Below are 20,108 nucleotides of genomic sequence, written 5' to 3'. Positions count from 1 at the left end.
GGGAGGAGACATGTGGCATAAGTGCCATGTGTCTCAAGGGGAGAATATCCACACCATAGGAGGTTAGGATAAGGAGGTTAGGTTGTGCAAGATAGGACAGGGTTAGTTAAACCCAGGGTTAGGTTAAAGGATGGTTAGGTTAGGTGGTTAGAAGTTAGGAGGCATGTGGATAATTTGAATTTAAAAATTCATTTTATAGGAAAGGGTTAATTAACTTTCAACAACTCATAAATTGATTTGTTTTAATTAATTAGGGGATTAGAATAAATGAATTAAATGGGGGGAGGATTAATTAATTTGGATTAATTAATCAAAGGGGACTATTGAAATGAACCTATTAAATAAATCCTTAGATTTATTAATAAGTAAATGAAAGGGATTTAATCAAATTGCTAATGAATTCAATTAAATTAGGAAGGGGGATTAATTAAATAATTGTTTATTTGATTAATTATTTTCAGGACATTTTTAGGTGTATACATTTTGCCCCTCTTTGAAGCGAGATGTGATGACGCATTGATTCAAGGAATAATCTCATTTTGATGATATTGGTTCGATAGGATGCCCCAAACATTGATTCATAAATTGCGGTACGATGATTCCCCCTCGGGATATCAATTGAGATAATGGACGTTTGGATTGTTTGAATCGTTGCGAAATTGATTTCCCGATTAGAAATGATTTGATATCTATAACGCTGATTGATGAAAGTGTGAGTTCTTCGATCACGGTGATGTGGTTCTTGATGTGATGATTGATAGATTTTGATTGAATTCATAAGATCGAGATTTAGTCTAGTTTTAGGAATTACACCTCCTGTATAAGACAAAGATGATCAAAGCTTATGGTTTCAGGAATGATATATCCTGTATAAGACTTGATCAAAATGTCTGGTTCCAGGAAAGATACATCTTGTATAAGACATGATAGAATAGATTAGATGAGATCAATTGATAGAATTGATAAGGTTTATTGGATAAAGAACTGACATTTTGTTGATATCAGGTTGCAGGAAGATTCAGATATGATGATGTTGACATATTTGAGGGAGTAACATAAGATTCGCGTTGGGTCGACAATATCTGGAGAGAGATGAGTCATCATTCTGATTGTGTATACACTTATGATGATATATTGATGATTCATGCGATAGATTTGGCCCTAGATAAGATGAGCTTTTGTGATCCCATGCAAGAATGAAATGCAAGCTAAATACAAATGCAAATGCAAAGCTACGATTGGATCGGTCACTCAGTTATTGCATTTTGTCATCATTGAGCTTTTTTAAAATGTGGGAAGTGAGTACAAACATCGATGGTATAATTAAACCATGATGACCTGAGCACTACTTTCCTAGATTTTGATATTGCAAGTTAGCACAAGCATAGAGGTATAATTAAACCAAGATGACCTGAGTGTTGCTTGCGTAAAATAGGCAGTATTAACCATTTCTATATGCAAATCGGAAATTTCTTCGATGATACTCTGATGATCATGTCCTGAGATAAATTTGTACATATTAATGATTAATTTACATACAACAGACAAGAAAAATATCATGTTCCTTCCTTGTTCCTCTAGTCAAAGACATCCTAGAGTCACTCAGAAATTAGGATAGCAAAAATCAAGATACAAAAGTTGAACCAAAGTGTTTAAAGCATTATCCAAAAGATATCATCCATTGAAAAGTGTGTGTTGTGCTGAGACTGACATGTGATAGGTTGATGGATGAAAATTTGATCTTGTGTGCAACGTTGGATGTGTCTCAGTTTTCTCTTGACAAGAGTTGTCTAACTATTGTTCTACCTATTTGATTAAGCTCAAAATGATAAAAAAATATGCCCCTAGTTAGGTGCAGGATTTTTCCCCAAGCCTAGAAATAAAATTCATTATGATATTCCCAATGATCCAAACCATGGTGAGAAACCAGCTGTGATGTCTGCGTATGTACAAAGGCTTATTATGGATATGATCAGCGTTGATGGAAGATGAATGCAAGCGAAAGGATGCATGAACTAATAGATGGAAGAGCTAGCTGATAGATAACGTCTGTTTGCCAAGTTTTCAACATCTATTTTTATTGCACTTTTTCTCATATTTGATTTTTTTTTTCGCTGTTTTTGTATTTTCTGCTTTTTCACTATTTTTTGATTTTTTTTCTTTTTTAGTGTTTTTGATTTTTCTGCTTTTTCAGATGCATGCTATTGATGGGTTCCTCGAGCTGATCCTAGTCCTGTGTTGATAGCTGATATGCTCCTAATCCAAAGACTGTTGTGACCACATACAGACCTAACCAGTTTGGTTCAAACTTCCCTTTCTTTTCTCGATCTGCCTGGTTGCATTGATTTTCTTTTAGTACTAATTCTCCAACTTGAAATGCTCTCAGTTTGACCTTGTGATTATAACTGTGGCACATTCTTTGCTAATATACCTTCAAAATGATCAAAGGCATTTTGTTTGTGTTCATGGATCAATTCTAACTCTTTCAATCTAGATACTCGTTGGTGTTCATTTGGGATAAGACTTTTTAATGATACTAGTAGAAAAGGTATCTCTACTTCTATTGGCAGTATTACTTCGGATCCATAAACTAGAGAGAAAGGTGTGTCATCTGATGGTGTACAGATATTGGTATGGTAGGCCCATAGAGAGGGGTTCAATTGAATATGCCAATCTCTGCCAGCATCATTCATTGTCTTTTTGAGGATTTTCAAAATAGTTTTATTTGATGCTTCTGCTTGTCCATTCCCTTGTGGATAGTAGGGTGTAGAGGATCTATGTTGGATCTTGAATTTCTCACATAGCTCCTGTACATCTTGGTTCTTGAACAATCACCCATTATCAGTGATAATGCTCATGGGTATGCCATAGTGACATATGATGTAGTTCAAGATAAATGCATCAATTTGTTTTCTTGTGATATTGATGAGAGGTACTGCCTCAATGTATTTTGTGAAATATTCTATAGCTACAAGGATGAATTTGTCACCATTGGATGAAGAAGGATTTATCTTGCCTACTAAATCAAGACCCCATTGGCAGAAAGGCCAAGATGTTGCCAAAGCATGAAGTTCTTGTGCTGGTGCATGAATTAAATTCCCATGGATCTAGCATTGTTTGCATGTTTTAGCTATCTGAAAAGAATCTCATTCCATAGTTGGCCAATAATAGCCTAAGCGTATGAGTTTTTTTGAAAGGGTAAGACCAATTGAATGAGTGCCACAAATGTCATTATGGACTTAATTTAAGGCCTTCTTAGATTCTTCTTCCTTGAGACATCTTAAGAGAGTATCGTCCATACCTTATTTGTAAAGGGGATCCACGACAAGAGTATAATGGGATGATTGGCGAATAAAGTTTCTCTTTTGGTTCTTTGACAAGTCAAGAGAGAGGATATTATCTTTTAGGTATGTGTAAGTTTGGCCATAACAAGAGGAATCATGCCCAATAAGGTGACAGATAGTTTGAGAATTAGGACAATTATGTGCAAGGTAAAACAACTCTTCCACTAGGAATTCGTAACGATCTTGATTTTCCTTTGTCTGCAATAAAGAAGTAAGTGTTGCCATGGCATTTGCTTCTTTGTTGTCATTCCTCAGAATCTGTTGAAAAGGTATTTTGATAGAGTATTTCTTGACATCATCAACCATCTTCTTATAAGGCATTAGTTTTTCATCCTTTGTTTGATAATCATCATTGATTTGATTGTTGACGAGTTTAGAGTATCCAAAGACCTAAAGTTGTGTAATGTTCCATTCTATGGCCATTTTGATACTTGTAATCAAGGCTTCATATTTTGTTGTGTTATTGGTGCATGGAAAGCTTAATTTGCATGCTTTTGGAATTGTATGACCTTGTGGAGTGATGAATAGAATGTCTACTCCTGATCCATGTTGTGTTCCATTATTGATGCCTGTTCTTGGACTGATATTTGGGTGATGTATTATAAGATCTGGATCTAACCCTGGAATGTTTGCATATGACCATCTTTTGATTTGCCTCCTTTTGAAGAGTTCCAAATATTTTTGCCTTTCTAGTTCTGAAAGAGAAGTTGTTGGATATAGATTAGTTGTGCCAATGGTAACTGCCTCTATTGGTTCTATCAGGATAGATGGCCTCTCTTGATAGTATTTAGGTAAGGTGTCAAATATGCCATCTTCCGGCACCTTGAGGAGGTTTTCACCGTTAGATGTATCCTTTCTTTTTACTTTTTCGCGGTCTAATGTTGCTAATAAATGGTTTTTAGCAGTAGACCTGATATTGTTTTTTTTTTTTTCCTTTTTGCGATTGGGAGATTTAGTACCTACTTGATTGGAAGATGCGTTGTTGAAATTCTTGGTGAAAGTTGTTGCGGGTTCGATTGCATTAAGATATAAGGATATGGCATGGTCATTAGGAAAGGTATCAATGGCAGTATGTCTTTCATTTTCCTAGTCCATAGGTTCAGGATGGATTAGAGGTAAAGGATCTTCAGGTTGAATTGTTCCAAAAATGTTAGGGGTCATGATAGAGATGTCAGAGCTTTCAATATGTATTTCAATGTCTAGAACGATACTCTCATTAGAATGACCTCTTGCAAGTAGCTCCTGATCATCCTTGATTAAGTCTAAGTCAACCGATTGTGATTATGATTCAAGTGGGCTAGTTCCTAATGTTTTCCTTGCATATGCATGAACCAATCGAATCCTACATCTTCTTCTTCCCTTTCAATTTCAAGTTGCTCTTGTTTGTTTTTTCATGATAGCAAATATTCTCCATTCCTTCAATCCCTTAGCTGCATTTGTTTTTCCATGCTTCACAAAATTGATGCAAATGATTGTTCCTTGGATCGTGTGCTTGAAGATGCTACCTCTTTGTTATGTGGAACAATGACCTCTTGAGATGGTTTTAGATTACTACAGTACTGAAATGGATTTGAATCTATTGAGATCATGATTTCCTTCCCATTGTAGGGAAATTTAAGGCACTGATGATATATTGATGGAACAACTTGTATGTCATGTATCCAGGGTCTTCCCAAGAGTATGTTGTATGATAAGTCCAAGTCGAGAACTTGGCATGCTGCAACTTTCTACAAAGGTCCCATTTTGATGGATAATATCACAATCCCTTTAGAGGAACACTCTTCTTCATCATATGCTTTGATGGCGATATTTTTCCAGGGATCAACTGCATCTTCTGAATAACCTAGAGCATGGACAAGACTTAATGACAAAATATTTAAGCCAACTCCCCCATCTATTAGGACATGTTTAACGAATGTTCTATGAATGAGGACTTCAATTTGCAAGGGAGCGTTATGGGGATGTTGCAAGTAATCAATGCTTAGATATGAAGGAGATGGGCTTTGAATAGGATCCTCTGAAATAGGTTTGATGACCATTATGGACATCCCTTGGGGAACTTCATCTTTGGGTGTTTTATTTGGTGATGATGCTATGGAAGGTTCTTGCAAGCTTTCAAGAGGTGTAGGAATAGATGCCTTTGGAGAGTCAATTTTCTTATGGGGGGATGAGCCATTGCTAGGCATAGGTGCATGATTTTGATCTTCCTCAGCAAAATCCCTTAGGGATCTCTTTAAGAGTTCCATAAAAGAGCCACATTTCCTTGGAGATGTATTTGAATCCTTGTGAGGTTTTGACATAGTTGGCTTTTGATTTTGGACTTGTTTGATTTCTTTGATATGTTGTCTTGTTATGTCTTCTTCTTATATTTTTCTTTGGTATGCCATGTTGCTATGATCTTCAGCTATTTCAAATGCTTATGTCTCTGCATTCTTATTAAAATGGGCATACATGTGTGGAATATTGTGCAAGTATTCGATTGTCTAAAAGGTGTTTCAATAAGTATGATAGTGATATGACACGAAAAGATAATTCAAGTGTTTGAAAGTTTGCAAGTTTTTTGATCTTTGGTTTTGGAGTGCAATGATGATGATTTTGATAAAACTAAGTCCAATAAGAATGATATATCCTACGATGTGGGACAAGGTTATCCTGACCAAATGTTGTAGTTTCGTGATAGAGGATGATAGATCCTGATGAGAAACTATGTTTTGAGTGATCATTTTATCAAAGAGGTGATAATGCACTTTGGGATGTCTACCTCTAGAATCCAATTTGATAGAAGATTACTTGACCACGCGAACTAGGAAAAAAATCTAAGCACATAATGACAGATATTAGGTGTTTATGCTCATTGTAAATTGACCAAGCAAACATGACATGTTTGAAAAAGACATGCAAGAAGATAGCTTTGGATTGATAGAGACAAATATTCGTACGACAGTTTAGATAGTCCCAAAAGACAATAACTAATTAGAATACGACCGCTGAGTCTCACGCAATAGATTCTCAATGCCGTATTATTCGAATCCAAACGCTAATTGGGGTACGATATGGCAAGTGTCTTGGCAGAGTTACTATCTCTCTTGCACAAATATTATCCCCCTTTTGGAGGTGAATCAGGTAGCTTCTATCTTAGGGTTCGTAGTAAGGGTTTCCGTTTGAAATTACCCCTTGCAGTTGTGCAAGCGCGATTGAGGCCTATAGCCCAACAAGGTACTAGAATAAGAAGTAGTCACACAAGCGTGATAATGCACGATATGAGAGATCTCAAAAGAGAAAACTCAAATAATCCCATCCTCTAAGACTTTAATCCTGATAGGCCTATTTTTTAGAGTGAGTCAGAAAGCTTAGGTCTAGCTGTACTCACTTGGGTCGTTCTCACAGGGTGATTACTTTTTCCCACTATGACAAACCTGCTAAAGGTAATCAAATCTCAAACATAGAAGCGCTTCAAGGGTCAGGATTTTTGATTGTCCAAATGGACAAGAACATACTCTCCTACCTTTTAGACAACTTCTCAAGCATAGAAAACAAGATGTTCATTTACCATTAGCAAAATAAGTGTGCCTAGAAAACTTAAGAATACACAAAGTCTTGTTGATTTTCCTTAGGCAACCTACAAAATAGATACGTTAGTAGTCATGTTGTTTTGATGAAATGAATCTTTGGCAAGCGTAATCTTCAACAATCATCTTGCAAAAACCAGTTAGGCTGCTAGAAAACTTACAAACAGACTAGGGTTAGCATTAGTAATAGCCAAATTGAAGTATAAAAACCCTAAAATGCAATTTGTTTTGAAAACATAGAAGCAAAACTCGTATGAGTATTCTCACCTGCTTGTACGAGTATTCTCACACACCCGTATGAGTGCACAAAGAAACTTGTATGACATTGCAAGGGTACTCTATGAGATTCCGGAGCAGGCCTGACCAAAAAATCGTGAGATTGAAAATTGGATGGTGCAAGAGGCCAAGAAATTAGATTTACAACCCCATGGTGGGTGCCAAAATGTCACGAGTGTGAAGTAGGGTACCTGCAACCGCAACACAAACACTCAATAGATCATTACAAGCATGATTAGCAAATTGAAATCAAATGAAAGATAAAGCATAACAAAGCGACCTATCACCTCCTAAGAGATGTGAGTATGGATTTTCTCTTAGATCTGGATAAGCAATCCCACAGACTTGACTAGCATAATGATAGTTTGATTGTCTCATAAATATACTTGTAATGGATGTAATAGGGGTTGATTAGAAAGTTAGTATTCCTAGAATAAATTTTTTTGATTTGAACAAGCCTTAGCCGGTGCTTCTTTTGAAATGATTTAAATATTATACTTTGTGTCATAATGGCCTTTTTAATTTATTTCTCTTTTCAACAATGAAGAGTCTATGATGGTCTATGCTCATATTTTTTGGAATCATTTCTTCTCTGCTATCATAGTTTTAGCTTATCTGATTCTTAGCATTAAAATATTGATCAGAAGTTTAAATCATGCAATATGATTTTTGAATTTTTTTGTGAAATCTAATGGTTGTCACAGATTGCATTATGCTATTATAAGAGGAAATAAATATTATAAGATTAAATTATGCAATATTATTAGGATTAGTTCCTTTTTAAAAAAAAATTTGGAGGTTGCTTCATAAGTCATAGTTTCACATCTATGAACCTTCCTGACTATTATTTCTTGAGAAAAAGTTTGAGAAATCAACATATTTTCTAGAACACTCAGTGGGACACAAATTTGCTTCCTAATTAGAATTCAAGTTGTATGTATCGAGGACCCATCACAAGATTGCATTCAAAAAATTCAATACTGGAACCCAAAAGATCAATACGAGAATGCATAAACCAAATACCAAAATAGTAGATAAACCAATTAAGCATAAAAAACAATCAGAGAATAAATACCATCCACATGTCACCAAGATTTGTACGTGGAAAACTCGGTAAAGGGAAAAACCATGATGGGAAGCCTACCCATAGTCAGATAATACTTTTGCAGTAAGTATGTGAATTGCAATTGAGGGGCCTGTACTTGCAGTAAGGCCAACAACCTAGAGCACACTACTCATCACAAAAGGAGTCTCACTGACTACATAAATGTCCAGACTACAATTTGGAAGAAGGAATGAGATGCAAAGATAACATCTCCTATGCTTGAGTATAGTTTCGGTTAAGCTCAATACCAGAGGACTAAATCATCTTCCATAAAACCAACTCAATCACCAATGATTGGCCAAATCCTCTGCCTGAATGATTATTACATTATTCGCTCATTACATATCCATATCCCATTCCTATATGATCTACAATGAGATCTTACATCATATATATACAAAACCTCGACCATAAACAATCAAGTCAACCACCAGACAATAAACCAATTACATAAGTACAAAACATGTCATCCTAAGACCAAAAAAACAATATCCAACCCATAAGACATCCCAGAAACACATCGAGAGGTCTAATCCACCCGTTACATTAAGCCGGTCCATAACCTAGATACACTGAGACCCAATTTAGGTCCACACACACTAAAGCAATGATCCCAATCAACCAAGTCTTGAACATGATCACCATTAGTGTCCTAAATCTCCACTAGAAGTTACACCAACACCACTTATGCATTACATCAAATATCTTCATCAAAGCTCTTCCGGTGAAACCGTCGCCAAAACAACAAACCAAGCTTGCTAGCAAACATGATAGCATCCGATCACCAAATCAAAACCAACTGACTGAACATGAATTTGAGTAGCATGAATAAGTCAATTCCCTAACCCAAACATACCAGAGCATACCAGATCATACCAGATCTAATCCAACTAGAAACCAAACAGCTTATCGGGACCAGAAGGATACCGATAAAGTAGCCAAAACAACTAGTGTTGACATCAATGAAAAAAAATCAATGCTGCACATAATCAATTCCTACAAATGACCAACAATCTCCCCCTTTGGCATTGATGGCAACACCAGATGTGAAAAACATCCAAGTACCAATAAATGCCAAACAAATCTCCCCCAATGGAAGACAACCAACAATCTCCCACACAAAGATATAGCAATGAAGTTTTGAAACATACTACCCCTAATGTATATATCCCTTAATTTTTTGACATGAATATCTCTCCCCCTTTGACATCAATGCCAGGAATTTGACAAAAATATCAAAGAAAAAATAAAAACCACTGAATCATAAGGATAACTATTCCCAGTGAGTAGTAGCATCCCCACATCAGTCCAGAATGAATAATATCTCTGATAATGCATATTGGACTAATGAAAAATAACATCAATCGGTTCTCTGTCGGAGGGGCAAAAACCCCTAACCTGTCTCTGAGGTACTCAAAAGATTCTTTAGGCAAAGCTTTAGTGAAAGTATCTGCAATTTTCTCTTTAGTGTTCACATAAACCAGTCTAACCTTATTTTATTCCACCTTCTCCTTCAAAAAGTTATACTTGATAGATATGTGCTTTGTCTTAGTGTGAAATATCAGATTCTTTGATATGTCTATAGCAACAGAGATATCACAGTGAATAACTACCGGTCCAATGCAATGGAATTTAATGTCCTTCAACATTTGCTTCATGCATAGAACTTGTGTATAGTTAGTAGCAACAACGACATACTCAACTTCAGTAGTAGATAAATAAGTACATGACTGTTTCTTGCTGATCCATGAAACCAACTTCTTTCCAAGAAAGAAAGCTCCACTGGAAGTACTTTTCCAGTCATCAACATCACCTGCCCAATCTGCATCTATATATGCACATAAAGTAAAGTCATCATCCTTAGGGTACCACAAACCATATTCAGATGTACCTTGCAAGTATCTAAAAATCCTTTTCACCACACTCTCATGATTTTCTCTAGGATCACTCTGATATCTTAATGTAATACAAACAACATTCATTATATTAGGCCTAGTTTGAGTCAAATATAGCAGACCTCTAGTAATAGATTTATATCTTGTAGGATTTACCGGTACATATTCATCTTACCTTGTCAATTTATCATTTGTAACCATAGGAGTACTTACCGGTTTAGAGTCTACCATACCAAATTTATTCAACAATTCCCTAGCATACTTAGTTTGATAGATGAAAATAGCTTTATCAGTCTGAGTAATCTACAAACCTAAGAAAAATTTCATTTCCCCAATCATAGACATGTCAAATTCTTTCTCCATATTTTTAGAAAATTCCATGCACAAATTATCTTCACCTGCAAAAATAATGTCATCAACAAAAACTTCAATAATCAATATATCATCATCGGTGACCTTGTAATATAGATTACTGTTAGCATTACCTTTAATGAAACCAAGCTTCAAAAGATATTTATCTAACCTTGCATACCAAGCTCTAGGTGCCTGTTTAAATCCATATAAATTTTTCCTTAACCCGCAAACCATGTTTTTATCATCTGAAAGTAAAAAACCACTAGGTTTCACAATATAAACTTCCTCATCAAGATCCCCAATCAGAAAGACACACTTAACACCCATCTGATAAACCTTGTATTTCTTATGTGCAACATATGCAAGAAATAATATTACAACTTCAATCCTAGCTACAAGTGCAAAAGTCTCACCATAATCAATTCCTTCCTTATGAGAATATCCTTTACAAACCAATCTAGCTTTATTCCTTACAACTTGTCCATCTTCATTCAATTTATTCCTAAAAACCCATTTAGTTCCAATAACATTATTAATTTTAGGTCGGGGAACTAAGGTTCATGTGTTATTCTTTTGTATTTGATCTAATTCTTCTTCCATAGCTTTCAACCAAGATTCATCTTTACATGCTTCAATTACTGATATCGGTTCAACTTGAGAAATTAAACATACCTCATTAGTTTCCAGTCTTCTTCTTGTCATCACTCTATTGTTCTTATCCCCAATGATCTGATCTTCTGAATGATTCAATCTCAAATATCTAGGAGTCTTCTGATTCTCTGTTCCTCTTCTTGGTTCTTCAGTTACTGTTAAATTTTTCAATACTGCTGGAGTAACTGTTTCAACATTCTGTTCTGGTAAAGGTGTTATGGGTTCAGTTATGATCATTTTCACTGCCGGTTCTTGCTCATAAACTTTGATTTGACTTATATTCAGCCCATCCACCTTGACATTAGCACTCTCCATAATTCTCTGCAATCTCTTGTTATAACATCTGTATGCTTTGCTTTCATTATAATAACCAAGAAATATTCCTTCATCACATCTAGTATCAAATTTGCCAATGATATCATCTCTCCTGATATAAAGTTTCTAAAATACTTAATTGTAGGTGTACTGCCAAACCATAATTCATAAGGTGTCTTACCAGTTTCTCCTTTGATATGTACTCTATTGAATGTATAGACTATTGTTCTCATTGCTTCTCTCCAGTAGATATGAGGTATACTAGCTTCCATCATCATTTTTCTAGTAGCATCCAAGATAGTTTTGTTCTTTCTTTGCATAACTTTATTCTGCTGAGGTGTCCGGGGAGCAAAAAATTGTCTCCTAATACCATGCTTCTCACAAAAGTTATTAAACTCACCGGATGTGAATTCTCCACCATGATTTGACCTTAAACATTTAATCTTCAATCCTGTCTCTATCTCAACTTTAGCTATAAATATTTTAAACTATTCAAAAGCCTCAGATTTCTCCCTTAGAAAAGTAACCCACATCATTCTAGAATAATCATTAATGATTAGCATAAAATATCTATCATCTTGAAAACTTTTAACTCTAATAGGGCCACACAAATTAGTATGAATAAGATCAAGAATATCATTAGATTTATCTTGTATACTCTTGAAAGAGGTTCTGACCTATTTTCCTATTTGACATTCTTTACATACTAGATTATAGAGCTTCACAATCTTAGGTATATGTCTAACTGCCTTAGTTGAACTGATCTTAACCATGCAATCAAAATTAATATGAAATAGCCTTTTATGCCATAACCAACTCTCATCAATTTGTGCAATCAAACATGTCTTCTCACCGAAATTCAAATGAAATATATTACCTTTTATCTGTGTATCGGTTGCAATCTCCAAACTAGATCTATAAATGATTTTTCATTTTCCATCCTTGAATTGTAATTGAAATCCCTTATCCACCAATTGCTATACACTCAAAATATTATGCCTCAAACCTTCAACATAGTAAACATTATTAGTATTGTGCTTACCATCCAATGATATAGCTCCTTTTCCCTTGATCATACATGCTTTTTCATCTCCAAATCAAACCAGACTGCCATCAAATTCTTGCAAAGATAGAAACTTCCTTTTATCTCTAGTCATATGATGTGAACATCCACTATCAATTACCCATTCATCTTTATCTTACATTTTAGTAGCAAGTGCCTTCTCTTTAGGTACATTCTCTTCTAGTGCTGAAACATCTTCCTTGATAGCCAGGAACACCCATTCCTTCCCATTGCAGGAACCACTAGCAGATTCTTGTGCCAGTTCATCAACAGAATCAGTCACACCTTCCTCATCCACTATGTAGCATGATTTATCTCTATTTTTCCTGTATTTATACTTGTTTCCTAATAACCAGGGTTAGGCTTAAAATATCTTCTAGCTCTCTGTTCAAATATTGAATTCCTCTTAGGACATCTAGATGCAAAATGACCTATCTTATTACATGCAAAACTTTTAAATTGTTTTTTTCCTTCATACTTACTTCATACCGGTCCTTTAGGTACTCTTCTAGAAAATAGGGCTTCAAGTTGCTCAAATTAATCATCTTCTCTCTTCATATCATCCAATTCCTTTGCATATAAAGCTTTCCAATCTTGCTTGCCGGTTGATGATGTAGATGCATGAAAACCAGGTTCAGACTTCATAGCTCTCGAAGGTCCAAATTATTCAAGCTCAAAAGTAGATAATTTCCCAACCAAGGTATCTTTGTTGACAGAAGTATTAGCTGTTGTTCTCAATTCATTAATTGCAGTAGCCTTCATCTTGTAAGCCGATTGTAAAGCTCTCAGAAATTTAGAAACTATTTCATCTTCACTCAGAGTTCCACCATAACATTGAATTCCTATAACAATCTCATTTACCCTTTCCATTAATGTAGTAATCCTTTCATCTTATTCCATCTTCAATTTTTCATATCTCACCTAGTAACCATCAAGTTTAACAATCTTAAGAGTAGGGTCACCTTCATTAAGAGTCTCCAACCTATCCCATATAGCCTTTGCAGATGATTTGTTAGTTAATCCCATTATTTGCTGATCAGAAAGTGCACACAAGAGGGATTTTCTTGCTCTAAAATCATTCTCAAGCTCCTTATCCAAGTTTGCTGGACGAGGTTGTCACATGCTAGATTATAAGGTGTAACCCCATTCTCTGTGAATTCTCAAATCTCCTTGCCAAGACATCTCAGATAAGTCTCCATCTGAATCTTTCATACTCTATAATTTGTTCCATCAAGCCTAGGAATATCTCTTTGAAAGATAGCAGCAAATGAACTAGATGAACTTGAACTATTAGTCACCATAGGCTCTTCTTCAAGTGGTTAAGCTTCTACAGAGAGGACTAGAGCTTTGACATAATTCAAATAACCAGAAGATAACTAAGAGGGGGGGGGGGGGTAAATCAGTTGTCTCAGATTACCAGAACCTTAAGAATTAAAACTTCAATACCAGAACCCAAAAGATCAATACCAGAATGCATAAACCAATTAAGCATAAACAACAATCAGAGAATAAATATCCAACCCATAAGACATCCCAGAAACACATTGAGAGGTCCAATCCACACATTACATTAGGTCGGTCCATAACCTAGATATACTAGGACCCAATTTAGGTCCACATACGCTAAAGAAAAGATCCTAATAAACCAAGTCTCAAACATGATCACCATCAGTATCCTGAATCTCCTCTAGAAGCTGCACCAACACCACTTATGTATAACATCAAAGATCTTCATCAAAGCTCTGCTAGTTAAACCCTCACCAAAACAACAAACCAAGCTTGCTAGCAATTAGGATACTATCTGATCACCAGATCAAAACCAAATGACTGAACATGAATCTGAGTAGCATGAATAAGCTAATTCCATAACTGAGACATATTGGATAATACTGGATCATACTGGATCTAATCCAACCAGAAACCAAACAGCTTACCAGGACCAGAAGGATACTTGTAAAGCAGCCAAAATAGCTAGTGTTGAAATCAATGACAAAACATCAATGCAACACATAATCAATTCCTCCAAATGGCTAACATTAAGAATATTTTTGGATGTTTGAGGAATGTACTGGTGTGATTTTTATCATATTAGATGGTTTGTTTGATGTTGCATTGTGACTAGAAGGGGTGTTCCAAGGTAACTACTCTGGTCCGACTAACAAATTTTGTATTTATTCTTGCAGGTGAAACGTTGGGTGTCTCCACTTGTTTTTAAGATTGTGTTGCATTGATTTTGGGTCCTACCTTGGTGTGTAAGGATCCACATTGAATCTATTGATTTGGAAAATATGTTTTGAGTTGACTTGTGGTGTGTTGCTTGGTGTAGCTACATGTTAGCTTGTTACCGACTTGGTAGATGTGTGATAGTGTGCAAATTTTTTTCAATTGCTTAGAAAGAAGTGATATATTGTTTTTAGGTCCTCTAGATCTCATGGATTGGACCCCATTCACCATATTTTTTTTTGTGGCTGATTTGATAGGACTTATGCTTGTCCCCTATTTTGCCTAACCTAATTGATGTTTGCAATGAAGAAGATGGTATATATAGAATATCAAATTTGATGTTGATTATGTAGATGTGTGTGTCAATCAATATGTATGTTGCGCTTACATGATTATATCATTTGCAGAAGTTAGTGATGCAAAGTGTTGACATTGTATTGTCATTGATGTCAACCGGTATGCAGGCAAGTAAGTAAGGTATGTTACCAGTATGCAAACAAAAGTATTATCTACCGATAAGAAAGCAAGGGAAAACAAAAGGAACATGACCACCAGTATGCAAGTAGGTGTATAGTCAACTGGTAAGGATGACAACCGATAAGTGAGCAAAAGAGATAGAGTAAAGAGCTCCTATCAGATGGACATGTTTCTGAGTTCGATGACTGAGCTAATGTGTCTCAACCGATAGAATAGTGAAGTGAAGGTATGAAGGTTAACCAGGTAAAGAATCACTGGTAGGATAAGATAACTGGTAGTGTAAGGGATACACAGGTTGCATGCATGGTTGGTGACTAAGTCTAAACCAAGACAATGGATTGAGCTGAGTTGGATGCCAACCGAGATGCCATGTAGTCTCCAAGTGGCAAGTGAACAATGCATCATTGAAGCATTCAGTGATGGGTAATACATTTAATGCAATCTACATAAATCATAGGATGATGATAGAGGTTTGTGGTTCGAAGTAGAATGACATAATAAGATTGAGATTTGTGATGTAAGGATCGATGCAGGATGTCGAGTAGCAAATCAGATTGGGTGAAGAAAACCTCTAGAGCATTTATGGTGATTGACAAAAAAATAGGGCCGTGTTTGCCAAATATAGAGAGCGTGTTTTGGAAAGAATGGAAATGACAGTGAAGCTTGATTTGTTGCAGGTTTTAAATCATGGAGAGGAGATCCAATGTGATCTAATATGGTTCATGGTAGGTAGAAGAAACACTAACTATAGATAGTTTGAGCCTAATTTTGGTGGGAAAGCTTATGTATAAATATGCAGATTGAAGAGATAATAGATGATGCCAGTTGCTAGAGAGGAGTGTGCTTGAGTGAACATAGTGCAGATCAGATTAAGAAGAGTATTGCAAACAAGTATCTGAAGGAGAACCGGTAGAAAAGGTGTAACTGGTAAGGGGATTTAGCAGAGATTTAACCGATAGGAAGGAATTCAAGAATGATAGAGTGTAGGGTGAGTATCATAGGAAGTCAGCAAAGGAAGAGATTGACTGGTAAGGGAACAGAGAGAGTAAATTGATAAATGGTAGTGAAAGAATCGGTGAAACAAAGAAGAGTTGTAATTGACAAAGAGAAGTTGAATAGGTGTTACAAAACTCATTTGTAACATGGTGCTTTCATTGTAATAAGTTTTTATTTCATTGTATATCACTGAGTTGGTGCTTGGTGTATGGGTTGGTGCCCTAAATCTTTGTAATACTGTGTTTTATTGTGAGGTTGGATTGGAGCAGTAGACTCCAACAACATTTCTCATCGAGTTTTTTCCCACATTGGGTTTTCCTTGTATATCTGGTGTTGTGAGATGCATTCCTTGTGTGTGTTTGATTACTAGTGTTTTCATTACTTTACCGATTGCACACACATAGTTGGAAATTGTTTAAAATCATTGATTCACCCCCCCTCTTAGTGACATATTGTGTTCTATAATTGGTATCAGAGTCTTACATTCCTTGTTGGTCAAATATTTCTCTAGCTTGGGTAGAATATAGTCTAAAGAACACAATGGAAAGAAACGAGTTCTCCTCCAAAGCCTCCATGTTTGATGGAACCAACTATGCCTTTTGGAGCAGAAGAATGGAAACCTATCTTTCCTCACTAAGTTTTGATGTTTGGATGTTTGTAAAAAATGGGTATATTGTCCCTAGTGTTTCTCCCACAGATCTGGATGCTAAGGAGTATGAAAACAATGCAAAAGCTAAACATACTATTCTCAGTAGGCTGTCAGATAATGATTTTATCAAGGTCATGCATTGCTCATCCACCAAGGAGACTTCAAATAAGATGTAGAGACTATTTAAAGGAGATGTCAAGGTCAAGGAGGCCAAGCTGCAAACACTAAGAGGTTAGCTTGAAGGCTTGAAGATGAAAGATGAAGAAAAGATTGCAGACTACCTTCACAAAGTTGATGAAATCGTGAATACCATCAGAGGACTGGGAGAGGAAATAGCTAATGAAGTTATTGTCAAAAAGGTGCTTAGATCACTCACATCTAAGTATGATACTAAGGTTTCTTCTATAGAGGAAGCCAAGGATCTAAAAAGATTTTCAATGGATGAGTTATTTGGCTTTCTAACTGCTTATGAGATGAGGACAACCGGTGAAGCAACTTCCTAGAAAGAAGCTGCTTTCAACTCCACCAAAAAGGGCAAGGAAGTAAGTGCTCATAGAAAATCTAGTGGAGACTCTGATACTGAAGTTGCAAACTTTGTAAGAAATCTTAAAAGAGGACCTGGTAAGTATAAAGGAAAACTGCCTCTCAAATGCTTTAACTGTGGTAAAAAAGGACACTTTGCTACAAAATGTCCCTATGGTGAAATTGATAGAGATGAGAAAATAAGCTCTGGAAGGTCTTCCGGTAAAGATAAAGAGAATAAGGTCTACAAGCAAGAAAGAAGAAGCTGCCAAAAGTAGAATAGTCTATATACCTTTGAATATGATGCCATAGATGAATAAAGAGTATCAGAAGATGACTACCATGAGGATGAAATAGAAGTTAATCTCTTCATGGCACTAGATGAACCAGTTGATGAATCAGATGAAGATGAAGACATTGAAGCTGAGGTGGATTTAGAAGGTGATCTCATAAGTGCACTTGAGGAGTTGAATAAAACTAGAAGAGAACTAAAAAAAGTTAAGCATGCTGCTGCAGAGGATCAAGAACACCTGGAGGAATCTTTGAAGGAATCCAAGAAAATAATTTCTGATCTACAACTCCTGTTGGAAGAAGCTAAGAGGATATGTGAAGTTACATCCTCCGATTTGATAAAGAAGGAAAAGGAGAAGTAAAATCTAGAAGAAGAAATTGTAAGGCTCAGAAAGGAGCTAGAAAAGAGAAAGGATGAATTGAAGATGAGGATCAAGTATGAGGAAAGCATTGAAGCTTTAGACAAGATGTTGAGAAAATAGAAGCATTCAAAAGACACCGGTGGTTTAGGATTTGAAGAAGGACAATACTCAAATAGCCGAGACATATCTGGTAAGGATATACGATTCGCTTCCTGAAGTGAAAGTAAAGAGAAGAAAATCTTTACAGTCAACAAACATATCGGTAAGAAGACCTATGCTGAGGCTACAAGAAATCAGCCTGAAAACCGAAATGCTCAAAACCGGAAGGGTCACATACCTTACTGGTATGCAAATTATAAAGGAAAGCCCAAGGTGGATAGTGAAGGATTCACTAGAATCAACAACATGAGAGGAATACATCTGGTGAGATAAAAGTTTTTTGGTCCAAAGCAACAAGACTGGTATGTACCCAAATTCCATGGCTATTGCTACCGGTGTAATAAATTTAGATATAGAATCATTGATTGTAGACTGATGAATAAGCCCCCTGTTAATTTTTAAAGTAGAAACCCATTTGCTTCACTCTGGGGTATGGATGTTGTTTGTTGTTAGTGTAATATATTTGGTCATAGGAGTTTTGAATGTAGGAGAATTCAATCAGTGTCCTACAATAGTTTTAAAATGTTATTATTTTAATGTCAATATGAATTGCTATAATTGTCAAGAGTTTAGACACATTGCAAAGCATTGCAAGCTTAGAAAAATCAAGCAAAATAAGTCAACACCAAATTAGAAATCGATAGTTAAACTGAAACATGAAATTGTAGTAGACAAGAAGAAGGAAGACAAATCGGTTTAGGTTGAAAAAGACAAGAATATGGCAAAATCAAGTCTGATTGTGCAGACTTCCTTGCATGTAGAGAGAATGAACTTATGGGTTGTAGACAGTGGATGTTCCAATCACATGACCGGTGACAAAGATAAATTTATTAAGCTTGAAGATTGGAATGGAGGCTCAGTAAGATTTGGAGACAACTCCTCCATCAAGATAAAAGGAAAAGGTACTCTGAATATAGATGGAAAATTGAAGGCCCGTGATTTATATTATGTGGAATGTTTAAAGCATAATTTACTAAGTGTAGGTCAAATGTGTGATAAAGGTTATAAATTCACTTTTGACTCTACTGGTTTCCAGATAAGAAAAGAGAGTACCGGTCATATTGTTGTAGAAGGTAAAAGAACATATGTAAATGTGTACAATATGAAGGAGTACTTTGAGTCCGCACAAGTGGATGAGAGCTAGATGTTGCATAGGAGATTAGGCCACATAAATTTTGATAATCTGATTACAATAAGCCAAAAGGGCTCTGTGAGAAATATACCACCCATCATCAAACCGTAAGCACATTTTGTGATGAATGTATAAGAGGAAAGAAGACTAAGGTGAGCTTCAAGGCTAAAGAACATAATAATTCAAGGCCATTTGAACTAGTGCATACTGATCTATGTAGACCAACCAGAACAAGAGCTCTAGCCAGTGAAAGACACTTCATGCTCCTCATTGATGACTTTTCAAGAATGACATGGGTCATTTTCCTACATGACAAATATTAAGCATTTTAAAGATTCAAGATTTTTCAAAAGATGGTTGAGAGGGAAAGTGGATGCAAGCTGAAATGTCCAAGATCTGACCAAGGTGGAGAATTAACATCAAATGAGTTTGAAGATTACTCTGAGAGACATGGAATAAGAAGATAATATTCAGCTCCAAGGACACCACAAAAAAATCGTGTTGTAGAAAAAAAAAACTAGACTGTCAAGGAGATGGCAAGAACCATGTTAAATGAGGCAAACATACTGGATATATATTGGAAGGAAGCAATTCGTTCTACTATATATACCTTGAATTGGGTTTAGTTGAGAACAAAAAGAAGAATGACACCTTATAAGTTGTGGTAAGATTAGAAGTCATCAATCAAATATTTTAAAGTGTTTGGAAGCAAATGTTTTACCGAA

Source organism: Cryptomeria japonica, chromosome 1, assembly GCF_030272615.1.
Source record: "Cryptomeria japonica chromosome 1, Sugi_1.0, whole genome shotgun sequence".
In the NCBI taxonomy this organism is placed as follows: Eukaryota; Viridiplantae; Streptophyta; class Pinopsida; order Cupressales; family Cupressaceae; genus Cryptomeria; species Cryptomeria japonica.
Note: the sequence above shows the minus strand (reverse complement) of the source record.